The 27,446-nt window shown below is 38.1% G+C and overlaps 1 long non-coding RNA gene across 2 annotated transcripts; it reads right to left on the reverse strand.

Moving 5' to 3' along the window:
• Positions 1-1,842: 1,842 nt before the first annotated feature.
• Positions 1,843-18,363, reverse strand: LOC116959558. Of its 2 annotated transcripts, XR_004405940.1 has the most exons (4): positions 18,258-18,363; positions 16,082-16,261; positions 14,881-15,044; positions 1,843-1,911 (listed from the first exon to the last, which is right to left on the reverse strand). It is a non-coding gene; the product is annotated as an uncharacterized LOC116959558 (long non-coding RNA). The 2 variants fall into 2 exon arrangements; XR_004405939.1 differs by lacking the exon at positions 1,843-1,911 and having other exon boundaries at positions 14,616-15,044.
• Between the last annotated feature and the right edge of the window lie 9,083 nt (positions 18,364-27,446).

Consider the following 27,446-nt stretch of genomic DNA (forward strand, 5'->3'; position numbering starts at 1 on the left):
AAGTCATGCTTAAATTATTAATAATTGCATTATTGCCTTAATAAATGCTGAAGGTACAATAAAACTATGATTAAAGGTGCTTCATGAGAAGAAAATTATAGTGTCTTTTAAGCTCTGCTGTTTACAGTTAGGCAATAATATTACTGTGCTATGACACATTTACAGCACTTTCAACCTTCACCATTAAGCTACAGTATAGCCACTTCCCAGTTTATTTTGAGATTGATCTCCATCATTAAGCAGAAAGTAGGATCTATGTGCACAACATAGTGCTTAGTAGGTAGGAAAACTGTAGGTAGGAAAGCTCTATGTCTGAGCTTCTCTAATGTCATGACAAACAGGAATGTTTCTTTGAGTTGATGTGATAGTCAAAACAACATAGGAAGAAGAGGAATGACTCTTCTCTAGGTGAAGCCAGAGATCTGTCATTAGAGGATTCTGTTTCCAGATGAAGAGTCTTAAGGTGGTGGACAGCAATCAGGTAGACAGCAGTGGCTGAAGTATTTCTACTTTAATAGTAGCACTATTAAAAGGACATAAGCATTTAATATACTACCTATCTAGAGTTCCCCACTGTAAGAATAGACTACAAGACTTATTCTTTCAGGTGTATAACAGAGTATATTCCTGGTCAAACTCAAGTGGAGAGAGAATTTCTATTGGAACCCAGTGATGAGCACAATTACCAGTATAACTGAGCTGGTGCAGCTCTGGTCATAAGTTTTTGCAGCACCTTCAAAATTTTTTGGTAAACTATGTTTTGTTAGCAAAAAAAAAAAAAAAAGACAAAACACCTGCTATGTCCACACCAAAAAGGGAAGCCTGTGAATTATTCTTCATTACTCGTCTATCATAATATATCAACACTGATGCTTATCTGATTCCTGACAACAATGCCAAGGAGTGCTGAAAACGATTTAAAATCCAAGTTTGCTGTTTGTTGAAAGTTCATATTTTTGATGGAAAAAGGTTATTAACAGTTCCACTAGTGGTTTCTGTGTACCAGATATTCACATCCAACATGACAGTGCAGACTGCAATGTACAACATGGAGGCTTTTACTAACTCTCAGCAAGCTAAAACAACCCTCTGAAGTCAACAGTCCAACTGTGTTATCTTAGAGCTCTAAACACTAATTAACCCTGTTTTTTTGCTCATATTTCTCCCCTTTACATTGTAGTTTATATTGCAGTTACAAACTTAATTAGATAATCTAGCTAGATATGTCATGTGTCTATTTAAACTGACAGCTTCACTTAGATAATGTTATAAAAAAGTCATATATGTGGGAACTGTAATGACAAAGAAGTGGAATTTCTTTTAGCTTTGAGTGATGGTGAGAATTTATCATTTAAGAGACAGGTATAATTTTCTAGCAGTAGTTTGTTTTCTGTGTTGCACATCAACATTTGCAGCTGAGTCCTGCATTTCTCTTCGCCATATGCCAAAAATAAGGTCCTTTTGCATCAACATGTCACACTTGCTCAGTATATTTATGATTAGTTCAGAATTGATGAGCTTGACATATGTTGCCACATTTTGTCTATTCTCTATCTAATATTTCTCAAGCGTACAAACTAGACAGTTTTGATGGGAGCTAAGTTACTCTACATTAGAGTGTAAGCAGTGCCTCCCAACCAAGATAAGAAAAAGAACAAACTTAGAGGGATTTCACTCATGTGTTACATGCACAGGGTGATCAGGTAGTAAATTTACATAGCAGGAATTCACCTGCAGAACTTTTTCCTGACTTGCCCCAAAACTGTTCTGTCCACCAAGGAAGGACCTGCAGCAGTCTTCTGGTCCAGAGAATGCTCCAGTCTCCTAGAGATTGCACCTTCACTGAATTTGCTTGAGATTTTTGATTTATCCTCCCACTGGACTCAATACTTAGAGAAAGGAACACATGTCCTGTAACATAGACATGCACAGATAATGCCATGAGGAAAATAAATCATACAGATAAATTAGCATAACTTGAATCTAGATTCAGTACTCTTTTGCAATAAAACCTGGAAATGAACTAATACTTTCATCCATGTGTCCTAAGTTACTTGTTAAGTTACACACACATCTCAGTTGCATGTTGTTCACAAGAAGAAAGTTATAATATAAACCAGGAACACTACCACATATTTTCCTTTCCTTATACCTAGTATACAAACTATGTAATTAATCAGATCTCTGCTACATACAGCTCTTCTTGAATCTTAGTAGATTACAAAATATTAACAATTATAATTTCAAATGCATGAATTATCTGAACAGATGAGACTTCATACTGGTACCAAACTAGCAAAGTGGTGATGAATGAGCCTTCCCTTCCCTTCCCTTCCCTTCCCTTCCCTTCCCTTCCCTTCCCTTCCCTTCCCTTCCCTTCCCTTCCCTTCCCTTCCCTTCCCTTCCCTTCCCTTCCCTTCCCTTCCCTTCCCTTCCCTTCCCTTCCCTTCCCTTCCCTTCCCTTCCCTTCCCTTCCCTTCCCTTCCCTTCCCTTCCCTTCCCTTCCCTTCCCTTCCCTTCCCTTCCCTTCCCTTCCCTTCCCTTCCCTTCCCTTCCCTTCCCTTCCCTTCCCTTCCCTTCCCTTCCCTTCCCTTCCCTTCCCTTCCCTTCCCTTCCCTTCCCTTCCCTTCCCTTCCCTTCCCTTCCCTTCCCTTCCCTTCCCTTCCCTTCCCTTCCCTTCCCTTCCCTTCCCTTCCCTTCCCTTCCCTTCCCTTCCCTTCCCTTCCCTTCCCTTCCCTTCCCTTCCCTTCCCTTCCCTTCCCTTCCCTTCCCTTCCCTTCCCTTCCCTTCCCTTCCCTTCCCTTCCCTTCCCTTCCCTTCCCTTCCCTTCCCTTCCCTTCCCTTCCTTCCCTTCCCTTCCCTTCCCTTCCCTTCCCTTCCCTTCCCTTCCCTTCCCTTCCCTTCCCTTCCCTTCCCTTCCCTTCCCTTCCCTTCCCTTCCCTTCCCTTCCCTTCCCTTCCCTTCCCTTCCCTTCCCTTCCCTTCCCTTCCCTTCCCTTCCCTTCCCTTCCCTTCCCTTCCCTTCCCTTCCCTTCCCTTCCCTTCCCTTCCCTTCCCTTCCCTTCCCTTCCCTTCCCTTCCCTTCCCTTCCCTTCCCTTCCCTTCCCTTCCCTTCCCTTCCCTTCCCTTCCCTTCCCTTCCCTTCCCTTCCCTTCCCTTCCCTTCCCTTCCCTTCCCTTCCCTTCCCTTCCCTTCCCTTCCCTTCCCTTCCCTTCCCTTCCCTTCCCTTCCCTTCCCTTCCCTTCCCTTCCCTTCCCTTCCCTTCCCTTCCCTTCCCTTCCCTTCCCTTCCCTTCCCTTCTTCCCTCCTAAACTATGTTTCTTTTCATAGCCCAGACACCCTGTTCTGGGTGAGGATAATAAAAGGTCAATTGCTGCATGGAGTGCAAAATTTTTTGCTTGTTGCACATAACTTGCAGGTGTACAGAAATATATAGAAGGAGAAATCAGTCAAATGCATTTTTTTATACTGAATATAGCCAAGTTTTTCTAAGTGGGAGCCAGTTACTGGGTTGCTCAGACACTTCCAGTTTTAGAAGAGCCAAAAATCACCAGGATTTATCTGGTTTCTCACATGTCTCCATTCTCCATGACTTAACTCAGCTGATCAGAACCTTTCTAGCAAAATGAAAATACACCAACATATTCATTAGAGCCGAAATGTTTCTTTAACCCACAGCTAGACACTAGTCTGATGTGTGGGGACAAAAGACCTATTCTGCCTTCTCCAGAGAAATGCTGGATCAAAAATTTAGGAATCAAGCACAGCAGATGGCTTCCATGACTAAGGCCAGCTCTCTAAGCATCATGGGTTATAAATACACTTATTAAACAGAACTTTGGAGGCAAGGATTTGATATATTTCCATTCCCATGTAAATGTTTGAAAGATTCTATTTTTGTTCCAGAGCAGAACAAAAATACATTTCAAAAGTTCTCCTAATACAAAATTTTCATCCTTCACAATCTAGTGCCAGCTACTCCCTGAGAATATGTGCTTTTAAGCTTTCTACATCAGTTGAATTAACTTTGACACATAACAATCTGTGGCTTTCAGAAATAACACATAAAGAATAAATCTTTTACACAGGTCCAAATGTTTAAGAATTTGGAAGGGAGTAATTGCCTAGGTAATTTCACTAAGAAACCGAACAGACTGAACTGCAGATATTTCCTCTGCAACTCACAAAGCAGTCAAGGTACGCAGAATGTGAAGAAACCCCTCTCCTGTTTTCACTGCTGCATAAAATGAAGAGGCAATTGAAAGGAGTAATTTTAGTAAATCTCAGAAGATTAAATGGAGGCAATCATAGAATAAGTAGTGCTCCTTTGTATATAAAACACTAACAACAATCTGCTGTCAAAGATGTAATGTGTTCTTATGAACATACTTCTTTGGCTCTAAGATCTGAATAGTTTACTAAGAAGTCTGCGTATCAGCATCTCTGTAGCCTTCTGACAGCTGTAGAATTGAAATATGTCTATAAAAGGGATCAGATGTAAATAATGAAACAGGACTTACCCATGACCTTCCACAGATATTGAAAACTGTAAGGAAATATTACTTTAAGCCATAAATGTACAGTAGAGATAATGCCAAGAGAATTAAACAACCATCTGGTGTAATTATTCATGTTCTCTAAAAATAGTTTGCATGTGAATGTGGCACCATATTTCCCTATATAATTTAGAGGTTGAATCTAAAGGAAAATTACAGAAAATCACAAAGGCTACTCTTCTTTTAATGCAGATTAATGCTTTCTCTTCTAAATAAGAAGGCACAGGGAAAAGTGCAGAGTGGAGAGGAACTGAGGCTGAGAAAGGAGCATGCTATTGGTACTTTTAAAGCAAATATACATGTGACAACTAAAACTTAACTGAATTCATAACAATCCTTCCTTCGTGTGCTAGTGTTTTCATGATGCTTTGTAAAATGTTTTCAGATCATGCATTTATCAGGTGATGAATTATTTGAAGATTTTGGTTGCTGTTATATTCTAAATAAACAATGTAAAGAAGAAAAATTTGGTGTCAAGTAATACAAATATTGATAAAAGATCTTTTTGGCATAAAAATAAATAATTCATTTTTGAGGGGGGGTAATTTGTGCATACAAGGCCATTTGCTGTCCCTGCTGCAAGAACCTACCCATGTTCCTAGGAACATCAGGCAGTTATAAAGAGCAGAAACAGTGCGTGACTTCAGCAGCCACTCAAACACTGTCCAAAAGTTTTTGAGCAAGATACAGACTGAGCTGTGTTTGAATATTGTATTCCAACAACTGCAATAACAAATTAAATGATTAGAAACCTGCCCAAGGATAACCTGCAGAAATTGTTCTCCCCACTCTTAATTACACGTTTGTGTTCTGTTACATTAGGAAACAAAATACCCATTTATAACACAGGCAGCACTCTGAAATTGAAAACACTACTGGGCAACTTAAGAAGAATACAGCAGAAGTATTTCTGAATGATAATATGTGGTAAATGCACATCAGTAATGAATTTACAAAGAATGTGAAATTTTTCCTCTGCTCATGTATGATGACCAGTATTTCTGCAAACAAGAACACCAAAATGTGTGACAAGAACTAATGGATATTAATTGAGAAATAAATACTGATAGTAGGTGTTGTTTGATACATCATTTCTCAGGACTGTGTACAGGGAAGAGACTATACATATCATTGTGTATTCTGAGGGCCAAGTTTCCTATACAAATATGAGAAACAACTATGTGTGCTAGATATAACTCCCCCATATCAGATGGAGGTACCACCTCTGTGTGTCAAAAAAACAGCAAAATATTATCTCAGTAAAAAATGTTCAGAATGAAAACTATCACAGGAGCCAAGAGTGGATAGGAAAACAACAGGCCAAGATTCTCTCACTGCATTTTAGTGTATAAAAGCACCATTTGTTTCAGTTGGGCTCCAGGAGATGCAAGTGTACTTGATGTCAATTTTCATTTTGATCTTTTACTTTTCATTTGCCATCTAAAGTTTTAGCAGTCCGGTTTTAATATTCTCAGAATCCTAGTCAATAAAGAACCAGCATATTCCTTCTAAATCAATTAAGTAGCAGTTAAGAGCAGGTAGGCAGCTTGATAGTGGAGTTAGAGAAAGGAAGACCTTAACATGTCAAAGTAATGTCCTTCTGCAAACAGCTCCTAGGAAATTTTAGGCTATCAGTATGGTCTTTACACAGTACTAGAAAGAGGAGGCTCAAGATTCATGCAAAAATGTGTAATAATAGTATTTTTATGATTTATTCTCAGAAAGTCAGGTTGCTATAAATGTAATTCTACACCTATTTATTTCAAGACAGTATTTTTGTACAACAATGCTTGTCGTTTTGTCTGCTTGTTGTCCTAAGGAATGAATTCAAACTACTTAAAGAAATTCCATCAGGTTTTGTTTTCTGACATCCACTCGGCTAAGACCAGCACCCAGGAGACAGCACTTCTGTGGGATAATACAAAGTCTCACATGTGTAAAATGACTAAAATGTAGTACTTTCTTTCTTGTCTCCACTTTTTACAATGTTTTATATTATGTTTTTGTAAATATATTCATTAGCTGCTGAGAGTTGCATTTTTAACATATAAAGTATATACTAGAAATCTTTAGATCATAAGTGTAAGACTATTGTAGAAATATTACATCCATTTCCCCAGCATTTGAAACAGCATCTTTAGCCAACAGCATTCCTTCCCGTAGTACCAAACATTCGTTTTTAAGAAATGATTGTTATCTCAGAATGTTTGAAAGCAATGTATGTTTTAGAAAGATATGGTGCTGTATCAAAAGTACTGTCAGGGCATTATGTCTGAAGAGCAAAGAGTAATGCAGGAGTGTGTTATCAGAACAAAAAAATGAAGCAGTAAACAGTATCCTTTGCACATCTTTCCAAGGAAAAAACAAACAAACCAACCAACAAACCAACCATTCTTGGGTTAAACCTATGAAAAGTTGTATATATACAACATATCTACATATACTAATAGTTCTCTAGAGACTTAGAAGAAACCAGTAATGGTGGGAAAATGTTTTATACATTTCAACAAAATTTCATGATTTGTGATTTCAACTAGCTCCTGATTCAATTCAGTGTAGTAATCGTGCCTTTCTCTTGAAATGCTTAAGACAAGCCCCTTTTCAGAACTGTGATTGCCAATACTATTTATGTTAATAAATCTGGAAATAACAACTTCCAGATACCCATGTTGGATGACTAGTAAAATGTTTCATGTATCCAAAAAATCAAATGACCTCGGTGGGTTCCTTACTAGGAACAATAGACATTTGAGCATATGATATTTATGTTAATTGGGGCAGTTGTTATCTGACAATATTTACACCATTTCTGTGCCAAATTCAGAAAGACAGGAGCTGTCTCTCCAAGAGCTATTAATAGGATGAAGTGCCATTTGTGATGGTTGCTTAAATTTAATGATACTTTTAAAAATAAGTTATGTTTAGAAAGGTTATTGTGAAAACAGAGAAGCTTCATAAGAAGTGCGATTTGAATCAGAACGAAAACTTATTGCTTGATTAAACAAAAAAAATATGACATAAGGTAGGTCAAGCTGAAGACAGTTTAAAACTCAGATGTTGAGAACTTTTTACCACAAAGGCAGTATAATCACCAAGTTGGCAAAAATTACAACCATGTTTGTAATATTAGGCCCCCTTCATGATGTGAAAGCGCTAAAAAGAGAGCTGAGCTAATGAAAGAATAACAGCAGCTAATTTTGAATCCAGCCAAGCCTGAAGAGGCATATTTTCCTCTTTCCATTAAACTATTGAAACAGTGGGGTGCTGTAAAAGCTAGCGGCAACAAACAAGCAATAACAGATGCCACTCCCTTCCTTGGCTTTGCAAAAGTTATCAGAGCTTCCTACTATTAAAAAATCCAGCTACGAGAACAGCATGCAGAAGTCTAAAATTCAGCTTGGAAGCAACTGCCCGTGTTACATGGTATCGGCAGTATGGTAACCTCGTGGGGATTATATCAATATGGATGAGATGAGACAAAGTTACTAATTATTACACAGAATTGAAATTTTTTTCCTCTTGATGTAATTGCAATTGACATTGAAATAACACCGAAATTCTAAATAATTTTAAGTTCTCCTGTAAAACACCAGAATGTCTTAACCCTATATACCTAGAATAAGTATTTGAAGTAAAAGTTGTAAATAGGAGAAAAGAGACTTAACTGATTTGAAGAATTCTATATAAGCAATGATTTGCCAATGTAAAGTATTATCCTTGAACTATTTTCCTAAATAAAGGATTAGTCGTATGAAGAACACAAAAAAACATTCTCAAAGGCTGGCAAATAAACTGGAAAGCACCCTCTCATCGGTATCTAGGCTCACTGTACTGTACTGCTAATATATTAAGAGTGTAACACCCTCAAAATGGTATCTGAAAGAGACAACATGCTAATGAATGCTTTGTACTGCCCAGCAGAAAACAGTAATGACACCGAGGTCTTCATTCCCCATCTTTATTGCTCCAGTATTTCTGCCTATAAGCATTTTTTCAAAGAATTAATTTTGATGGTCATGTCAATACAGTTCTTTGATATAATTGTAGGGGGAGCAGGAGATTTGAACCTTTTAAGAGAAGTTAATATTAAGACCTGGCCCTGCCATAAGCAGAGACTAAAGTTTCAGAGATTAATTCCTTCCTTTCAGCACAGGCCACAGTTTCATGAATTGGATAGATTTTTAACAAACTTCACCTCATTTATATGAAGATAATTAAAATTGCAACCTGTTTCAGTGTTCCATGGTGTTTAGCTATAGGTGACTGTAGGAAGACACCTGTGAAGTGACATGTTCTCATTCTGCTTGAACAGATGCCTTCTTCCATGGTTGCATAAACTGTTTTGTAGGCTGGTCTCTTCTGGAAAAGTGATGTGCCATACCAGGAGAAGCCCAAGCTACCTTCATGGATAACATAGTGTCAGTCCAGAAGGTACACTCAAAGGTTTCATTGAGTCCTAGTTCTGAGGCTATGATGAGTTGCATTTTCACTGACAGCAATTCAGTAGCATGTCTTATTATACACCACCCACTGAACTAAATGACAATCATCGAAGAGTAGCAAAACTCAGGCATGCTTTAATTATGATTTTCTATAGAAAGGTCATGTTCTTCAGTTTGCCATAGGCATGTCTCCTCAAATACACAAAATACAAAAGATGTAGTACTATTGTTTCTTCTATAAAATCATAGTAAACCAGAACTCTGCTGTATTCAAATAATATTATGTTAAATTATACCTCCTCCCTTAATTTCAAAAGCTCATTAGGTGTTTACTTACATAACGCTGCCTGTGTGAGATTACAGATGCAGTCTTTCAAACCAACAATACTGTCAATTATATTACCTAAATAGCTGAAAATATATTATGGAGAAAATGCACAGATGTCCATAAAAGCCTGAAGGAGAACTGCCATCATGTTTTAAAAACTGTAATCTTTGTGTACAGATAGAATTAGACAACTCAAATACATATCACCAGCCCAGTAACCGAGACATTATTAGTAACTAGTTGGTAGTTAATAGTTAATAGTGACTAAGACATTAACGAAAAATACACTTGGGCCTGGATTTATCCTGCCTAACTTTAGTCACTTAAGTGAGACATTTCAGTTAGAAAATTAGACAAAAGAGGTAATCTCTACCGGTAGTGGAAAGAGCTCAGCAATTCAGAGCTTTAGGTCCTATTTCACCATTAAGAGGTGCCAACTTTTTTTTGTTAGCTTCTCAGGAGAAGAAATTCACTCATGTGACTCATCTGCAGATGTGGGTGCTATGTGGAATGAAAACATTTCTGCCAAAGTGAGTGATAACTGAGAACCCTACATAAATCAGTTGGGCACCTAACTAAACTTAAAGTTCAGCCTTTCATCACGTAGAGAGACATCACAGAATCAGCTGAAATGAATTCATCTTATGGTTAGACAATTTGGAAGTAAAAATCTGAGAGTTCAAGCATTTAGGAGCTTTCAAGAGCATATGCACCAAATGTGCTCTGGTCACATAAAACATTTGCTCCAACCACACAAAGCTCAGCAGTGACAGAGTTGAACAGAATGCATTTGAGGGGGTTTGTACCTTGCGTATAGTGTTCCTACTGTTAACTGCAATGATTATTCTGGTATCACTTTGAAGAGCTAGCAATGACTTGGTAACCAACATCACAATCTGTAGACATTCTAGGGCTAGTTTGCAAGAGAAGACTGATGTTACTAGGATGTCCTTGTTACTATTTTGAGATTGTGAGATTTGGACAGCCTGTTCCTGGTTTATCAGATACTTCTGTCACTGCCTCAGTGGTCTCTGGGGTGAATACTTGACATTGAAAAGCAAGATATTATTGACCTCTGGTGCTGCAAATTGCTGGCCTTGAAGTCATAGTGGCCACAGAGTTCATATACACAATGAGGAAGTCCTCATGGATTATGCAGATCTCTGGATAGAAAACTACCCAAGAAGAGGTGAGCTAAGACATTATTATGCTATTTTTAGCTATTTTTGCTATTTTTAAATCTTAACAGCTTTGACTTAACACTAGGAGCATATTGCCTAACATGGATTTTGAAGTGACATCTAGTTCTTGGGTTCTGAAAAACTTTGGGGATACATGTAATGCTAAAATCATGCAGAAGCCAGAGTACAACTTAATACATACTGATTAGAAAATGTAAATTAGTTCATGGACATGTCATCTTGATCTCATATCTTTTGTCTGGCTCACACTGTAGGTAGGCCATATTGATTTCAGCACACAGTATACCATGTAGATTTAACTGTAGAAAGAGCAGAAGATTCAGAAGCCATGGAAACAGTAAACAAAGGGAACATAAAGAGGTTCTTTAGTGATCTGATGTGGTCCCTCCTATGGGCTGTGCTCCCTGTCCCAGAGATTATTGGTGCATTTTTGCATTGAAGAATCCATGAATAAAATACAGAAGCAGTATGTGAACTCTTCTTGGGAAAGGCTTCATGTTATGGGGCTGTGAGCTACATTCTTAGTTGTTTACTCTCTTCTCCCTCTCTGGTCCTCTTGGTCTTGTTTTTGTTTCTGCACGATGGCACAGCTTCAGCAGAAAAGCAGTGAATAAACTTCTGTCATCCTTGCCTTAAAGCAGGAAGTGAAGGCACAGCTTCTGGGATATGTGAGATGTAGGTTTGACCCTTTTCCAGATAAAGAAGGCAGAGAAAACAGTTTTGTGCTTCCTCCGAAAGTCATTTGTTAAAGAAAATGTGGACTGCAACACTGATACCTTCCCCTTCCATTGAATTTTAAAAGAAGACTACAGGACAGTATCCAAACCCAAACTGGCAGCTAGAGTACTGGAGCCCTTCGGGCTACAGATGCCAGTCTTTCATAAACACAAGCTTTAGAATTTTTCTGAGCTGCTGAAAGCTGGAATAAAAGTCAGAATTTCTCTCTGCCCTCAGCCTTTCCTCCTAGCTGTCTGTCTGTCTGAGGCAACCTCAGTTACATAGTTAGGATGAAATTTCACAAATCCAGCTCATGGGTGTAAATCTCAGCCAGCAGTCTAACTCTTTCCACCTGTGATGTCCAGAACAGACAGTTTCTGGAATACGTCAAATCTAGCTGTAGCTGCCTAAGACCTTGTTGCCCTCAGATGTTTGTTCTCCTTTTTCTCTGTAATTCAGTTACCCCTCTATCAGGGTGGCAGAGTCAAAGCTCCAGTCCTCTGTGCCAGTGTGGTTTTAGGGGTTTTCTATAGCTTCCTATCAGTGGCTTATGATAATACTCTGAAACTGGAACTGGAGCAGTGAGGTGCAAATCTAAGCTCTGTCCTGCTGCCTCTACCCTCAGGGTCAGTAACCACAGCAGAGAGGGAGGACAGCCAGCTGCAGACAGAGGTATTTTAATTTAATACAGAAGTATTTTAATTTACTTACCTTGACTATTGATGTCTTCAGGCTCTGCCTTATGCACAGCCTCTTCTGCCATCACACCCAAAATTTCATCTTGCTACAGTGAATCTATGGCTTAAAGAATTTTCCTTTAACTGATTTTAAGCAAAAGAAACAGATCTCTGCCACTACCACAAAGCTCTGATTGACAAAAATGTTCAGGAGATTGTCACATGTCAGGTGCTAGATGGCTACAAATTTGTTATCATAAAGTATTATTATGTTTTTCTGACGGTACAGTCAGCAGATCTAGCGAATGTCATCAGAAGTGGCCTTTCTCCTCTGTGTTACTGTCATTGTCACAGCTTTTGGCCTGAGCTGCTGCTGCCAGTTAAGGAAGGAAAATTCCACGATATGAGATAAAGCAGAGCTCTCTTACACAATAAGGGAAATAACAGCTTTGATTGTTGTTATTGCAGATAAATTGTAGAGCTGGAATACCCTGCTGCTTTCCACAAAATCAGATTAAAAGAAAGATCATCTGACAAAAAAGTACTAGACTGGCAACTCTTGAGTAGATGGTGTTGATTTAATGCTGTTAAAAGTCACTCAAGAGAATAGAAACTTCAGATAAGACAGAAAAGCGACAAGTACTTGTAATGAGTTGCTGCTTCATTTCTGAGTGGTTTGGAGCTTAAAAGTCACAAACTATTAAACTTCCAGGTTCTTTTCAAAGACATCTTCTTTCTCCAGGATTTAACATAAATTGTAGAAGAAAAAAGAGTTCTCAGTAATAAGTATTTGAAGACAATAAAAGAAGTATGCTGAAGTTTTATACATTGGGATTATTTAAAAAAAAAGAGTCACAGACTACTCTTAAAATAAAAAGCATATCCTTCTTATTTACAATATATAACCTCTCCACTGGCCTTGTATCTCATCCTTCCCAATGCGATTCTGTTTTAGCAGGGTTATTCAGGAAATAACAGCGCTGAAAAAAGAAAGTGATGTATTGGTCTGTGAGTCATATAAAATGTAATTTTGGCTTCAACATCTGAAACTTTTAGACACTTAAAAACCCTCTGCAGCTTTATGGTGGCATTAGACCTGTCACAGAAACCTGAATGGGGAATTTTTGAGACATTGTTTCTCTAAACAGGCTAAAGATTTTGTGAGTGATTAAGGGAATATTGATCATGGCTCAAATCCACAGTAGTATTTAGGTGCCAAATCCTCATTAAGATTTAAGTAAAGGGCCTAAATACCTTTGAAGACCTGAGATCATATTTTTATAAAGGGAGCCCCAAATCCTGATCCCTGCTTCTAATCAAATTTTTAGCCATATTTTAATGTTTCTCTCTGCGTGACAAAGAATTTCACAGTTACTTTGGTCTGAATAGAATGACATCAGCTTTGCCATTTTATTTATTTACATGTGTGCTTGCAGGGTGCTTTGAAACCACGCAGAATGCCAGAGTGGTCACAGATACCTTGGTCACAAAGAGAAAACCAGAAAAGCCTTGGTCCATCTTTCCCAGTTCAGCAGTTTAGCGTGTCCCAGAGCCAGGGACAGAGTTTTCTTTGTTCTTTCTCCATCCCAGGGTGGGCAGCGCTGGGGGTGGGCGCTCGCCTGGCTCTGCCAGCTTCTCCCTGGGGAAGGCTGCCGGTGGGCTAACTTCGGGGCACATTGAATTCGTGAGTGTATTGCACCACTGAACCAAGGATCAAACTACTATTTAAAATTCAATAATGTACTACTTATGTCTGTACTAAGAGGGATCATTTTAATTAATTGTAATATCTTAATCCTCTGATAATAGCTCAGATTTAACAAATCATGTGGGAATAATGCAGGCAGAATACAGAAGAAGGGAAAAACACAGTGTTACAGAAAACTTACAGAAGTGGAATAATGCTCTGAGCTGATTCCGCAGGTGTTTTGACTTCAGAACAAGTTTTGTCAGGCAGCTTGTGCACCTAATAATCCTAAAACAATTTGTCCTGTTCCATTAAGGAGTGCCTCATGCCATCAGAGACAGGGAACTAACAACGCTGAGCACTGGAGGAACTGAACTTTCACTGGGGAACCTGAACTTTAAAAAGCAGGAAATTCAGTCCTCAGCTATACCAAGCCACAGAGCTGGTTTCTGCAGATGTGGGCTACAAATCCCTGCTTATTCAGGAAACAGCTCATCCTGCTTGTTATATTCACTCAGAAACTCCTGAAATATTATTTCCTTTGCTAAGTCTTTGGAACAGCCAACAAAAAATAATCACCAGATCTTTTTGCCTTATCTCAGCACATTGACAATAGCTTTTCAACAATAAAATGTTAGTGGAAACTGCAACTGAAAATGATGTACTCAAAAGCAGGTTCAGTTATCTTTATAATAAAAACAAAGTCAGAAAACTTTGAAGTACATGACATTTTTCTTCCTCATTTAGTTACAGATGTGACTTCATTGGATAATAAAAAAAAAATGTTATCTCCTTGAAATGCAACACAGGAAGATTTTCAGGTGTACAGTATTTTCAATCATCATCTTTTAGCGATACTATAACTGCTATCTTTACCATTCTTTGGTTTAATTCTCATGTACTTAATTATTTATTTTACAAAAGCAGTATGAAAGTATGAATTCTTGTCAATAAGAACTGATTGAAGAAAGTGTCAGTCAAAATGTTAGCAAGGTAGGCATGCATCTTGGGCAGGAGGAAAACAGAAGAGTACAATGGTGCAAGCACCAGGAGGGAGACACCTAATTCGGTGAGTCAGAACAAACACCAAGATCAAGAAATGGGAAAAACAGAGGAGTCTGCTGCAGTAAATAATTAACAACCTGGCTAGCTACAGAGATGATTATTTTTATAGACATGGGGATGGTGAGCGGGGGAACAAATGAAAGATCTAGGAGAAAGTGGGAAGCAGAGGGTGCTGGTTAGGTTGTGTGGCTCTGTGTGCACTCTTACCCTGGCAGTGGTTTAACACCACGGGGTTACTCATAGCCCTGCTGCTGCCCCTGCGATGCCCTGCGTGACTTCGTTGCTTCTCTCTGGATGTGCACTGTAGCTATCAGCTTCTGGTGTTCTGTGGATGTGCCATTTGGTTTAATTTTCCTTTTCTTCTCCTGGCTCTGTGTTTGAAAAAAGGAAAAAATTAAAATGTTCCTTTCCACCAACTTCTCTAATTATTTATGGAAATTCTGAGGTCTCAAGTCATAATATCTGTGTCATCAAAAGCAGCTCCACAGGAAATATTGCAAAATCACAGAGCAGGTTTTTAATGAAAAGGTAGCTGAACAAATTTAACTGTGAAAGAAGTCATGCCTAGGCCCAGAATATAACCAGACATTCCAAAACATGTAAACTGACCTCATAGAACCACAGGACAGCATCTTCCAAGCTGAAATCAGAGCACTGCTCTAATTAAACATATTAATTTTGCCCTCATATTGGTCTTTGACTACAGTTTGCAAAGAAAGGAGAGAGTATCAACAGTCTTTGTAGCCCTTTTGTACCTGTTTCCTCCCTAATTCATATGAAATATGTATTGACTACAGACAGTAAGATCATATGTAGTCATACTGTAATAGACACTTTTGTTATGATTTCTGTACTTCACCTGCATGTCACATTTTATGTTCTATACCAAGGGTACAGAAACTTATGCATGCTTGGAGAAGTATTAGCTATTAAAAACAAACAAAGAAACAAAGTGAACACATAAAGATTTTTAGAAATATCAGAATTCAGTGTGCCTAAAGATTTCAGATCTTGTTGCAGTCTCATGTGCCTGCTGTTTTTAAAAAAGATAATTGCCATGAAGACATTTCCACATACTCTTACTCAAATGCAGAGTGAATAATAAGAAGTTATACTAATTTTTAAAACCAAGCCCCTGATTATGACAAGCTTACTGACAGTTACCTTTTATTCCCACTAGGGACTTGTGCTGATAAAGGAGTCCTGCCCTTCCCTGCTGTCCCAGTCACTGCACTGGCCTTAGGCAGGAACACAAGGAGGTTTTCATCAGGATCCTTTGGCAGGACAGGGCAGGATGTGCAAAAGTGCCAATGTGTCTTTGTCCAGCCCTTTCCTTGAAATTCACACACAGCTTGGGGGAAACCAAAATTCACATTTAGGTAAGCAGTATGTCACAAAAAATATTTACCTTTCTCTTTATAATCACTTCATTGCCAGTATCATCTGCTCCCTTGCCTGTGTTTTCTGGCCTCATCATATCATTCATCCTATGAGCAGACTGCAGATCTCCTGAAGCAGGCATTATCTTTCTGTTTTCTGTCTGAGCAACAGAGTGGTCTTCTGGTACTTCCTAGTGCAAATATTGCAACTGTAAAACATTGACATTTCCCAAATGTTACAAGTTGTGAGCACACCAGTACATTTCTTTTTCAATGTCACATGGAGAACGAATAACATGAAAAGAAAAACGTAAACTCTGGTTTTAGAGGGATACAAAAAGCAATGAGAGCAAGACCGGAGTCAAACTATCATGGGGAGAAGAGTAACAAATACATTCATAAAGACTCCCCACTAAGTCACTGAAGATGTAACTCAATCTTACAACAACAGAATTGTAAAATGCCATAAATGCTATGGTAAAGCCCATCCTCATAACACTTCAAAGGAGAAGAACAAGGAGATAGAACAAACATAAGCGTCTTCATTATTAGACATTGAGTGACATGAGTATGTTTAGAGAAACCTGTTTGGAGAAAGAGAGAAATTTGAGTAAGGAAATTCTTGTGACAACAATAAAAATACTACAGTTTTAATTCAGTTACAGCAAACAGAATAACCAAGCAGGCTGGGAAGGACTTTAAGTGTGAACTGACTGTGTTAATGTAAGAAGTGTATAATTTCTTTGATGTTTTACTCCAGGAAGTTTTAGAAGCAAAGAAGCTTGTCATGACTACTCTTCAAGCTTAAAGAGAGCAGTTGCATGCATAATACTGTCTTCACCTAAACAAATGGAAATGTTTTCATTTGTCTGTCTATTTTTTTCTGTAGTGTTTATGATACACAAACAAACAAAAGTGTAAAGTCCTTGATGTGTTAAATCCCAATTCTTCTGGACTACCTTTACCAGTTGAAATATTTACTGCATTAGGTGGTACTTCTATGTTTCAGAAGAGAATTTTTTGTAGAATAGTAACATTTGAAATCAGCTGCTTCATATCCTGACTAATCAAGACTAGATTATATCATCAGAGCTAATGAAGCATTAAAGCATATTACTGAATAATGAAAAAAATAAAAAACCAAAACATTTTATTCATTTTACATATATTCAGGTAATACTTGCAGATGTCACTGATAGGTAGATGAAAGAGGGTATTTCTTGCTGGCTATTTTACTGAGGGAATTAAACTAGCTATTCATGTAAGCCAACATCATTTTCATGGCCCTGTCTTCTTCCTCCTCCCACAGCCTACAATATTATTTTTCTTATAGTTCTTTATCTTTGGTACACATATATTCACCTGTAATTTCAGTGTTGGAAATTCTAACTGATTCCTCAGACGTTCAAATAAAAACAAAACTGCTCACTAGACAAGCAAGTAAACCAATATTTTCTTTCTGTAGAAACTCCCTCTATGATCACAAGTGAGCATATGATATAAGTATGATAAAAAAGGACTGGTAAAAGATATTATCAATTTCCTTGCATCAGTTCTGTTACAGAGGTCATTGGTATAATAGGTTGCTGTTCTGTAGTATAACACTGCCCAGCATTTATTTACTCATTGAATAGATACTGTTACATTATGCTTTCACTAAATGCCTACATTTTTAATTATGGGAATAACATACGAGCAGATTCAACTCTTAATTCCCTGAACAAATCTGCCTCCATTTCTTTCCATCAAGCCTTCAACATTCTGCAGAGGCTTCTCTAATTTTGTTAGTTTCTTAAAAATGGTGTTATATTTTTTGTAAGGAAGGCATTTATTCATCTTCAGACGGGTTTCTTGACCCTTCAGAGAGGGTCTTGGTGACTTAGGAGAAAAAAATAACATTGAAAGAAAATAAAGCTAAAACCAAATGCCCCCTAAATAAAACAGAGGAAGGAGAAAGAGAAATGGACAACCTCAGTGATTACAGATCACTAAGTTTGATAGGTAGAAGAGCCTTGATTTAAGATAAATCAGATTTGTTGTCCACCTAAAAAAAAAAAAAAAAAAAAAAAAAAAAAAGAACAAGAAATAAAAATAACAGAAAAGTGAAAAACAAGCTAACAAAAATAAAACAGTGGCACTAGCATTGCAGCATGAGTTTTGTTTCCAGAGGAGGAAGGAAAGTGTTCACGTAAAACTTCCTCTCACCTTTGCCTCTGCACGCTGAGATCCTCTGGAGGCACTGGACATAGAGAGCCAGGGAAAGCAGTAGGGAATCAGCACAGGAGCCTGCTTAAATCAGCACAGGTCGCCCCATTACCAATTCAGTCTCGCCATCCTGAGGCAGTAGACATGAGAAAAGATGCTTGAGTTGCCTTCTGGCATCTCTTTGGCAAGATGATGGAAACAGAAATGGACACAGATATATCTGAGTGAGGAAAATTTAACTCTTACACATATAAAAATCTACTGTATCTTTTGGCATTTCTCACATTACAACTGTTATCAGTTGTTCTCTGTCAGTTACTCTGAATAATTGTCTCTAGCCAAGAGTATTTATTTCCACAGCATTATATCACATTGCAAACACCACCCCTCCTATACAGCAAACTGCAAAAGATGATAGCTAAATTGCAGACCTTTTCCCCAGTGAGCAAAACTTGCATTACAAATGTGAAGACTGGGTTTCCACAACTGCTGACCTATTAGCAAGTTAAATTTTAAAAGCCTCTACACTCAGATTTAATCTGATCACTACTGCTAAAAGAGTCTTACTTCAAAATTAATGTTTCTCCTGAGTTTGGTCTCTATTTCGCATACTCTTGGGCTGCTTCCTCATTTTATCCTATGAAAGAAATATTTCTAATCCTATAGAACTGAGGAAAAATTAATATATAAATGCTCAAATAATCACAAAAAACAGACAAATGAAAGATTACTTTCTTAAATAAGAGGCACTTAAATATGACTTGCACATCACTTAAAGACATTGTTCATTGTCAGAGGAAAGTATCAGATTCTTTAACCTTTAAGGCTAAAATATATACCCTCTTTTGATTTAGAGTCAAATAAGGACATGGGAATATAAAACATGATCTAGGAGGATGCTAGGAGTACTAAATTCAAAAAGACAGCCTAAAAATCTTTGTTCACACTCACCTAGACCAGGTTGGTGATGGGCTGGCCTTGGAAGGACAGGCACAGAGGGCTGAGGAGCAGCAGTGAAGTGCGCACTCGAGAGCAGGGATGTGAGAAATCAGCCCTCTGTGTGTCCAAAGGCTTACAGAAAACAAGAAAGGGAAATCTGAACTCACAAGCTGAAGAATTCTTGGCCTAAGATCACTCTGCCTTTGTTTGGGATGGAAAATTCACAACACACCCAGAGTGCAGCATTATAGCCAAGAAAATTCCTTGCCTAAAGAGCTGCATGGCCTGATCCTGCCCTACCCCTGGAGGGAGCATCAGGGAAGCCTGGAGAGGGATCAGTGCTGTGGACATGCTCTAATTACCCCAAGGAATCATCTCCAGACTCAGAGTCCTCAGAAACACTTATTTTTTTTTTTGAAACAAAGCCTGTAAAATGGGTGGCGTTGCTGAATCTATGTATGAATTCATGTCAAGTTAGAGAAGAGTAAACAAGAGATCAGGCCTCCCTTCCATCATCTGGAGCCCAGAGAGAGTCTTCAAACACACAGTTCTCATCTCTGAAGATCAGCAAACCACTTCTCTTCAAAAACATGTCTCCATACCATGTAAAGCAAGATCCAGGAGGCAAAAAAGTGGGAGTACAGTGGATAAAGCACACTGGTATAAAGGGGGATCATGAGATTCCTGCCTTCAGAACTGAAGCAGCTCTGCCATGGAAATAAAGCTTCCAACTTTATGATAAAGGTGCTTTGGAAACTATGTAACACCAGTCAATATCACCTCTGTTTTCACATTTTCCTTTTCAAAACTTTACAAGATCACACTAAAAGAACTTACATACGTGGAAGTGTGTTGCTGCATCAGGACGTTACTTAAAGTACCTACAGGTATGACTAAACCCAGGAAAATGCACAGTTCTAATGAATTCAGGGTCACACTGTTGTTCTTTTCAATTAGAGACTTAATTTTTGTTGCATTTACCAGCTACTGTCAGAATGCCTTAAAGCATGTATTAAACATAATGCCACAGTACTTACTAGGACCATCTACAGTCATTATTCTTTTGTTTTACTAGTTTTTCATCAAATGCCTGTGTCATTCACAGCAGTTTCTGCCTTTTTCTGACAGTTTTCATATGTTGCACACTGACACAGGTCAGGAGATTTTCTTGTAATCCAGATGAAACTTCAGCCAAAGCCTGAGGTTCCTGGTGCTCTCTGAGCAAAACATCTTCAAAACTGGAGGACTTCAGAAACTACATAGCACAAAAGTCCATATCTATGCGCAACAATACTTGTATATTTTCACTTACTTCCTCCTTTGAAATACAAAAGCAGGTGTTCCAGTTCAGCAAATGGTGGCAAAGGTAGCTAATCGCACATACTGCAAAGATGTTGAGACTCAGTGGTGAAATTAGACCAGGTCCACAAGTTTCAAGTTGTGAAGGTGTAACAGCAAAATTTGATCTGTGAAAACAGTATGTCAAGAGATAACATAGTGATAAGAAAGCAATATCCTGGGATCCTCAGAGCCTATTAAATTTATTAAAAAAAAAAAAAAAAAAAAAACAAACAATTCTTAGTCTATGTCTCTGTCATTAGATTAATTTGTAATTTGGCTTTCTGGGCATCAGTTTGAAGTATGTCTTTTAATGAGTCTACAGCTATTCTAATACAAAGAAAAGATTGGTTGTTTTTTATATATATATGCTGGTTTCTCCTGATAATAAAAAGCTATATTTCTTTATTGAAATCCCAATTTTCTGAGCTATTCTGGTGATACAAGAGCTGAAACCAATTGCAAGGGGCCAGCAGAGATTAGACTGTGCTTTAGCAGAGCTGTTGGTCCAGGATTGGAGACTGCCCCTTGAGACTCCCTCTTTTTAGTTCCTTTAGAGAAAAAGCTGGAAAATAATGGGAGCTACTGATATTAAGGGCATCACTCCAAGGCAAGATTTAGGGTGACTGAAGCCCAAAGGGATGCCTTCCCTCTCCTCACTGAGGATCAGAGCTGGCATGCAAAGAGGGCAGTACCCAGAGTCTACCTGAATCTATAAGCATTGATAAACTCAATGACACCAGTAGCGGCTAAGCTTGCTAAGAGCACTGCAAAAGGACAGAAAAGGTTTGGGTTTTTTATAAATTTTTAGCTTTCTGTTCATATCCCCTAAATCACTCAAAATTCTGAAGTACTTCCCATTTAGAGATTCAGTGAAAGTTTCAAATATTCTGTTTTCACTCTCATAAACATCAATATCACCTGCACTGTAAGCTACACAATTCCAATTTTTTCTATATCTAGAGTGAAGTGATAACTTTTGTTGGTCCATCAGAATATCTTGCCATCCTGTGCTTGTTACATGAATATCTGAATCTTCAGGTTTTTAGAAAAATGCAGCTACAGTTCCATTAGTTGTCTTCATGAAAAGTAATAAAAAATTCTATTTATTCCACCCTAAGTGAACCATTTAATCTTCAATAGATTCTAAAGAAAATCTATAATATTTACTATATATATTTAGTTTTAGAATGTTGGTTCAAAACAAAAAATGAAAATACCTAGTTTATAAACTGTCAAAATGAGCTATTTCCGTTTAGAAAATAATATTTATGGCGGGGTGGAGCTATTTGCCAAGCTTGGCATAACATGACAAATAGCTGCAGTCAATCAAAAAATGCAATTTTGGATAAATAAGCTATTTGTCTTTTTTAAAAAAAGTATCCATTGTTGTTCTCTACTGATTGCTTATGACTGAGGGTTAGAGGTTGTTTCATTTTTATTTATTTGTTTTGTTTTTAGTGATACTGTTACCTGTTACCTAATCTGCTCTTGGAATTGCTTTGGAGTCTCATGATTTGTATTGTGGGAGAGTTTTACTTGAGCTTTGTACATTATTTGTGCTTCATGGCAATGAAACCATGTCTAAATGAAGAATTTTTGTTCAAAATAAATTTCAATTTAAAAAGTTTAAACATAAAGATTAATAGCTTTAGGTATGATTTTATATACTATATTTATTCTCAGAGAGTATGTTTCCCATCCTACATGGATTACAGATACCTGTTACTCATTCAGATATGCTTTTGCTCCCCTCAGGGTTCAAATCCCAGGTTCCTTTGTGGTTGCTGTCCACAAGTTTATGCATATCATAATTATTGTAGATGGGATGAACCCAAATAACCCTCTTTTAAGTAGATCAACTATTAATGACTTCCTGGAGATTCCAAACACACTCCCATTAAATATTAATTATAAAACAACTTATTACCCTACTGAGAGCAAGAATAATACCTCCTCAGTGACCTCATGGGTTCTGACGATAGCTATTTCAACACTGATGGGAAACACTGGAGCCCAGTGGAGAACAAAGAAGCACAGTGAAGTTGTATGATGCCTGTGTCACCACACAGAAATTCCCACAGCTGCAGTTTACTTTTCTGCTATCAGCTAAGACCACTCTTCATATGTATCCGTAAAGTCACCTGTATGCAAAGTCAACTCTACATATAAAGTTAAGGACCCAACCATCTCTGAAGGGCCAAACACTGGACTTCTGGATGCTCAGTCTGGTTTCAGTATTTACATTGCCTCCCCTTCCTCTGTTCTCCAACCTTCACCAAGACCCTGTCTTTTATTTTTCATATACTGGAGACAAATGAAGCCCTGGGTAGCTCGTGATGGGCAGAGTCCAGATTTCGCTATGAAATTTGCTTTTTTACCAAGGAGCAGAAAAAGAATCAACTGCCCACAAAACAACAGTCTAAAATCACAGCCTGCTCCCTGTCCTGGAGGCAAAGGCTGTGCTGTGGAGGGTGCAGCCTCACATGCAAACTCATCGTCCCTGGATGGGGATAAAGCCCAGAGCCTACGCGCAGGGCTGGTCTGCCCCTCATCCCGGAGCACCTGCTGCATTTTCTCCTGAGGCTGGAGGCAAACTTCCCTCAGGCTTTTCCCTGTACAACAGCATCGGTGAGTTTGATATCACAAGAATCTCAAACTGTGATTAACACCTAGATGCCCCACTGCTTTTGTTTGATGCGATATCGACACCTCTTGTACATGCCTCCTGGAGAAAGCAGAGGGGTCTGTGATGTTATATTTGCCATGCTGAGGAGAGCCCTCCCACTGCAGGAGGAGACCAGGGTGCAGTGCTCCCTGCTCGGCAAAAAAGGGGCAAAGTGAAAATGAAAAATAGAGGAGCGATGATACATAAGCATTAGGACTAAAGCCAATTTAATTGATAGAAAATACAAAACACAGCAGCATATCCATGAAACAATGGTCCAGTATTTTCCTTACACTCTCACTGAATTTAAGAGGGTGAATTTAAGGGTTTGAGGAAGGCAAAAGTCTGCCAGAAACAGAAAAATGGTCTGCTATGGCAACAAACTCTTCTCCAAAGTAGCAAATTTAGGCTCATGATAAATCCATCATGACTATTTAAGGGCTGCATCACTACAGCTGGGAAACAGAGCAGTTGGATATTTTAAGTTAATAAGCTTTTGTGGCACCTGGAGGTTGACTCCACAGCAGCACTTAACAGTGAGTGCTTCCGACCTGCTGGCACCAAGAGATTATGGTTAAAATTTTTATTGTGAGTTTTCCAAGCCTGCTATTTGATTAATGGACAGGACTAGCAATATTGAATGAAGCTTTGAGTGAATTTAAGATCCTCTATCTCACACAACAGTAGCGTCAAGCTAATCCAAAGCTATTTCAAATAAATAAATTAAACAAATAAACAAATAAACAAATAGATAGATAGATAGATAGATAGATAGATAGATAGATAGATAGATAGATAGATAGATAGATAGATAGATAGATAGATAGATAGATAGATAGATAGATAGATAGATAGATAGATAGATAGATGGATGGATGGATGGATGGATAGATAGATAGATAGATAGATAGATAGATAGATAGATAGATAGATAGATAGATAGATAGATAGATAGACAGACAGACAGACAGACAGACAGACAGACAGACAGATAGACCCAAAGATTTTTCCTCATCTTGAAAGAGCTTTGAAAGAGCCAGGACTAAGTTTTCCGTAGAGATTCTAAACCCAAGATTTTTTTTTATCTGTCACTCAAATGAGACCTGAAATCAGTTTCCCAAGTATTAGTTTTATGACATGGATACCTGGTTTACTTAAGGTATAAGGAATATAGGACTGACCATTAGTATATGTACTTAGAAGACTTCAAAAAAAGACAGTTTTAAAACACTGCCAGTTTAATTGACTGGCAAATGAAGTGGGATGTGTTAAACAATTAATTTATAGTGACCTGGTTGCATAATCACTGGAAATTAATAAAAAGTTGTGCTTGACAAAACACATTCAGTCTATGCCTAAATAGGATCATATTTGTTATAGGTTCACTGAGATGCACTATTTGATCGCCTGGTACAAAAAATCTCCCAGGCATATCAACCTGCAATGGCTGTGCAGGTACCTATGCTCAAACAAAGCAAGAGACTCTAGATCTGTTTTCAAATAGACATATAGAAGCAGTAATATATAGCTTATGTTTAAAGTACACATAAGGAGAAAACTAAGTAACAAGGAATAGAGAAACAACAAGTTAAGAAACTTCAGTAAGGAAAACTAGAGGAATAGCAATGGATGGTAAATTTTCATATTAACAAGCAAGGGAAATCCATCCCTTACATGGCTGTGAAGGGCACGGAACATTAACCTCCTCTTACAATGAAAAAATGGAAGGCAACTACAGTAAAATGAAATCTTTGCCAGTCAAACTGTGCAGGAGAGAATAACTGAAATCCAGTTGTCTTAGAAGAAACTGCTGAGAATCTTTCTCTCTGAGCATATCCGTTACTCTTCATAATTAACAAACATTTGAAAACTATAGAAATTTCAAAGGACTGGAGGAGTGCCAGAATTTAAAAACTGAATAAAAGCAGGGGCTGTGGGAACTGTAGAGGAATTAGATATCAAGTCCTGGAAAAAAATACAGAACCAATTTAGACTGTCAATTAAATTTAGAGACTATGGGAATGTTCAGCATCAGTCAGCCTGATTTCATGGAAAGTAGGTCTTTTCAAATTAACTGTTCCCTTTTTAAGACAGGACTTCAGGTCTAACTGATATAGTCAAGTTATATTGTTATATATTTGGATTTCTCCTAGACTCAGTACCATTCCGTTTCTGATTTTAGACCTCAAGATCTTGGAACTAAAAGACAGTACCATGTATTAAAACATGGTCCTCAGTGGATCTCAAAATTTATTTCATACTGAGAAAACAGTCAGGAATGAAGCTTTAGCCATAAGGCCACAGGGAATTGATTCTTGACCCCTATTTTTATCAGTAACTGAACTAAAGCTACAAAAAATGTTACTAGCACAGTAACTGATAAGATCAAAGAGTATACTTAATAGTCAGGTTACAGTTGCAGGGACACCTGAATCACCTGGTAAATGATCACAAAGCAATAAAAATATATTTCGTATGGTCAAATGTAACATAAGAACTGGGAACACAGAATGCAGGTTGTACAAGTTTCTGTCTTGGAAATGAGTAATTCAGAAAGAGACTTAGAGGTCATCATAGGTAATTGCCTCAACATGAGTTCACAGCACAAAGCTGTGGCAAGAAGTTCTTGTACACTTAAAAAAATAACTTCAAGGGGAGGAGAGAAACCTTGGATTTTTTCATCTTTCTGCACAGCACGGGTCATGAATTTCCTGCTATGATCATCTGAGCATATCTCTCCTAATCAGTTCCCTGCCATTCCAGAGGCCTCAAGCACTACTCGCACCTTGGTCTCTCTTGTCTCTTTGCCAGTGGCACACAACACTTAACTCTCCCGGTGACTGAACTTCACATTATTTAGGCCAACTATCCACCAGCTTTGGATTCAGTATAGAAGTTACTAGGTAAAAATGTAATGAAAAAGTGGTATGGATAAGGGGGATCAAACTGTATCAGCAGAAGCCAACTCTCCAGCCTTCCCAAGCTGGGTGGTAAGTCTTCATAAGGCCAACTGAACTAACACACTCAGAGTTTATCTTATCAAGGGCAGGGAGGGATCCTGGGTACACTTTTCTCCATGATGTAGGGTTGCCTATGCATGGAGCCTCAGAGTACCTGCACCATCGAGCCTTGCTGTGGGACGTTCTCATCCCAGGGAAGCCAAGTCTGAACCGCATAAGGGTTGTATACAGTGAAGGTGCTATGGGTTGGAACCCCTTCAGTGAGATGAATCTTCTCACCTTTAAACTCTAGAATTTGGTGATAAGTATTGTGCCAAAATTTATTTCAGAAAATTCTTTTTCTGCCAGGGATAGAAAACATCAGGCTGACAGCTCTACTCTCAGCTTTCCAGAGTTTGTGCGTGGATGTCTATACTTGACTGTAAGTTGAAATATGTGGGCAAAACCTTAAGACCATGTTCCTCTTCTGTATTACCCTAGTTTTTAATCATATTAACAATGAAAGTTCAGATTACTGTTCACATGTTTAAGACCTTCTTCAGGAGCTGGTGTTTCATATATTCAAATGGCATAGAAACAGCATTTTCAGAACAATGCTTTATTCAGATGTGTCTTCCCTCAAGTATTTGTAAAAATATGTTTATAGAACAAAAGACACAGACTCATAGATCTGTGCCCAAATTAAAACTTCAGTTAATGCCTACCAGAGCACCAGCTGCTTCTGGGAGAGGATGTCACCTGTCTTGCTCACAACATATTCCTTCTGCTCTTCATTTCTGACTACCAAGCACCCATCCCACTCTGTTCCTGAAGATTCCATTTAGACTCTTGTTAAAACTTGGGAAGAGTAAACTCCCAGCCTGATGTAGATAGAGGTTATTTCCCCACAGGGAGCCTTCCTGTCTTTCAAGACTTGTGTATATTCCCTACTTGTTTGGTTTATCCTTTAGCAGCTTATGTTGACTGAACTCCTTGAAGTCAGAAAGTATAATATGAAACTGGGAATTTAAAAGCTTGTAATTTAAAAAAATAATTCCTGCAGTTCTCTCATTCTGTCCCTCTCCCTAAAAGGATTGCATTAAGTATTTGATACTTGACATTTGTAGAAAGATCACAAGGTTTCTTTTTTTTTTTTTTTTTTTCTTTTAATAAATCAGAAACTGAGAGAATACAGGGAGATAAGACAGATAACTTGGTTAAATCATTAGCACAGACTTCTAAAAATGTGGCTGAATACATAAATCATTTTTGTCTGATCTTTATTATTCTCCTAGGGCCAGAGTA

The sequence above is a fragment of the Tyto alba genome, unplaced genomic scaffold, assembly GCF_018691265.1.
Source record: "Tyto alba isolate M040663 unplaced genomic scaffold, T.alba_DEE_v4.0 Super-Scaffold_6, whole genome shotgun sequence".
Classification (NCBI taxonomy): domain Eukaryota; kingdom Metazoa; phylum Chordata; class Aves; order Strigiformes; family Tytonidae; genus Tyto; species Tyto alba.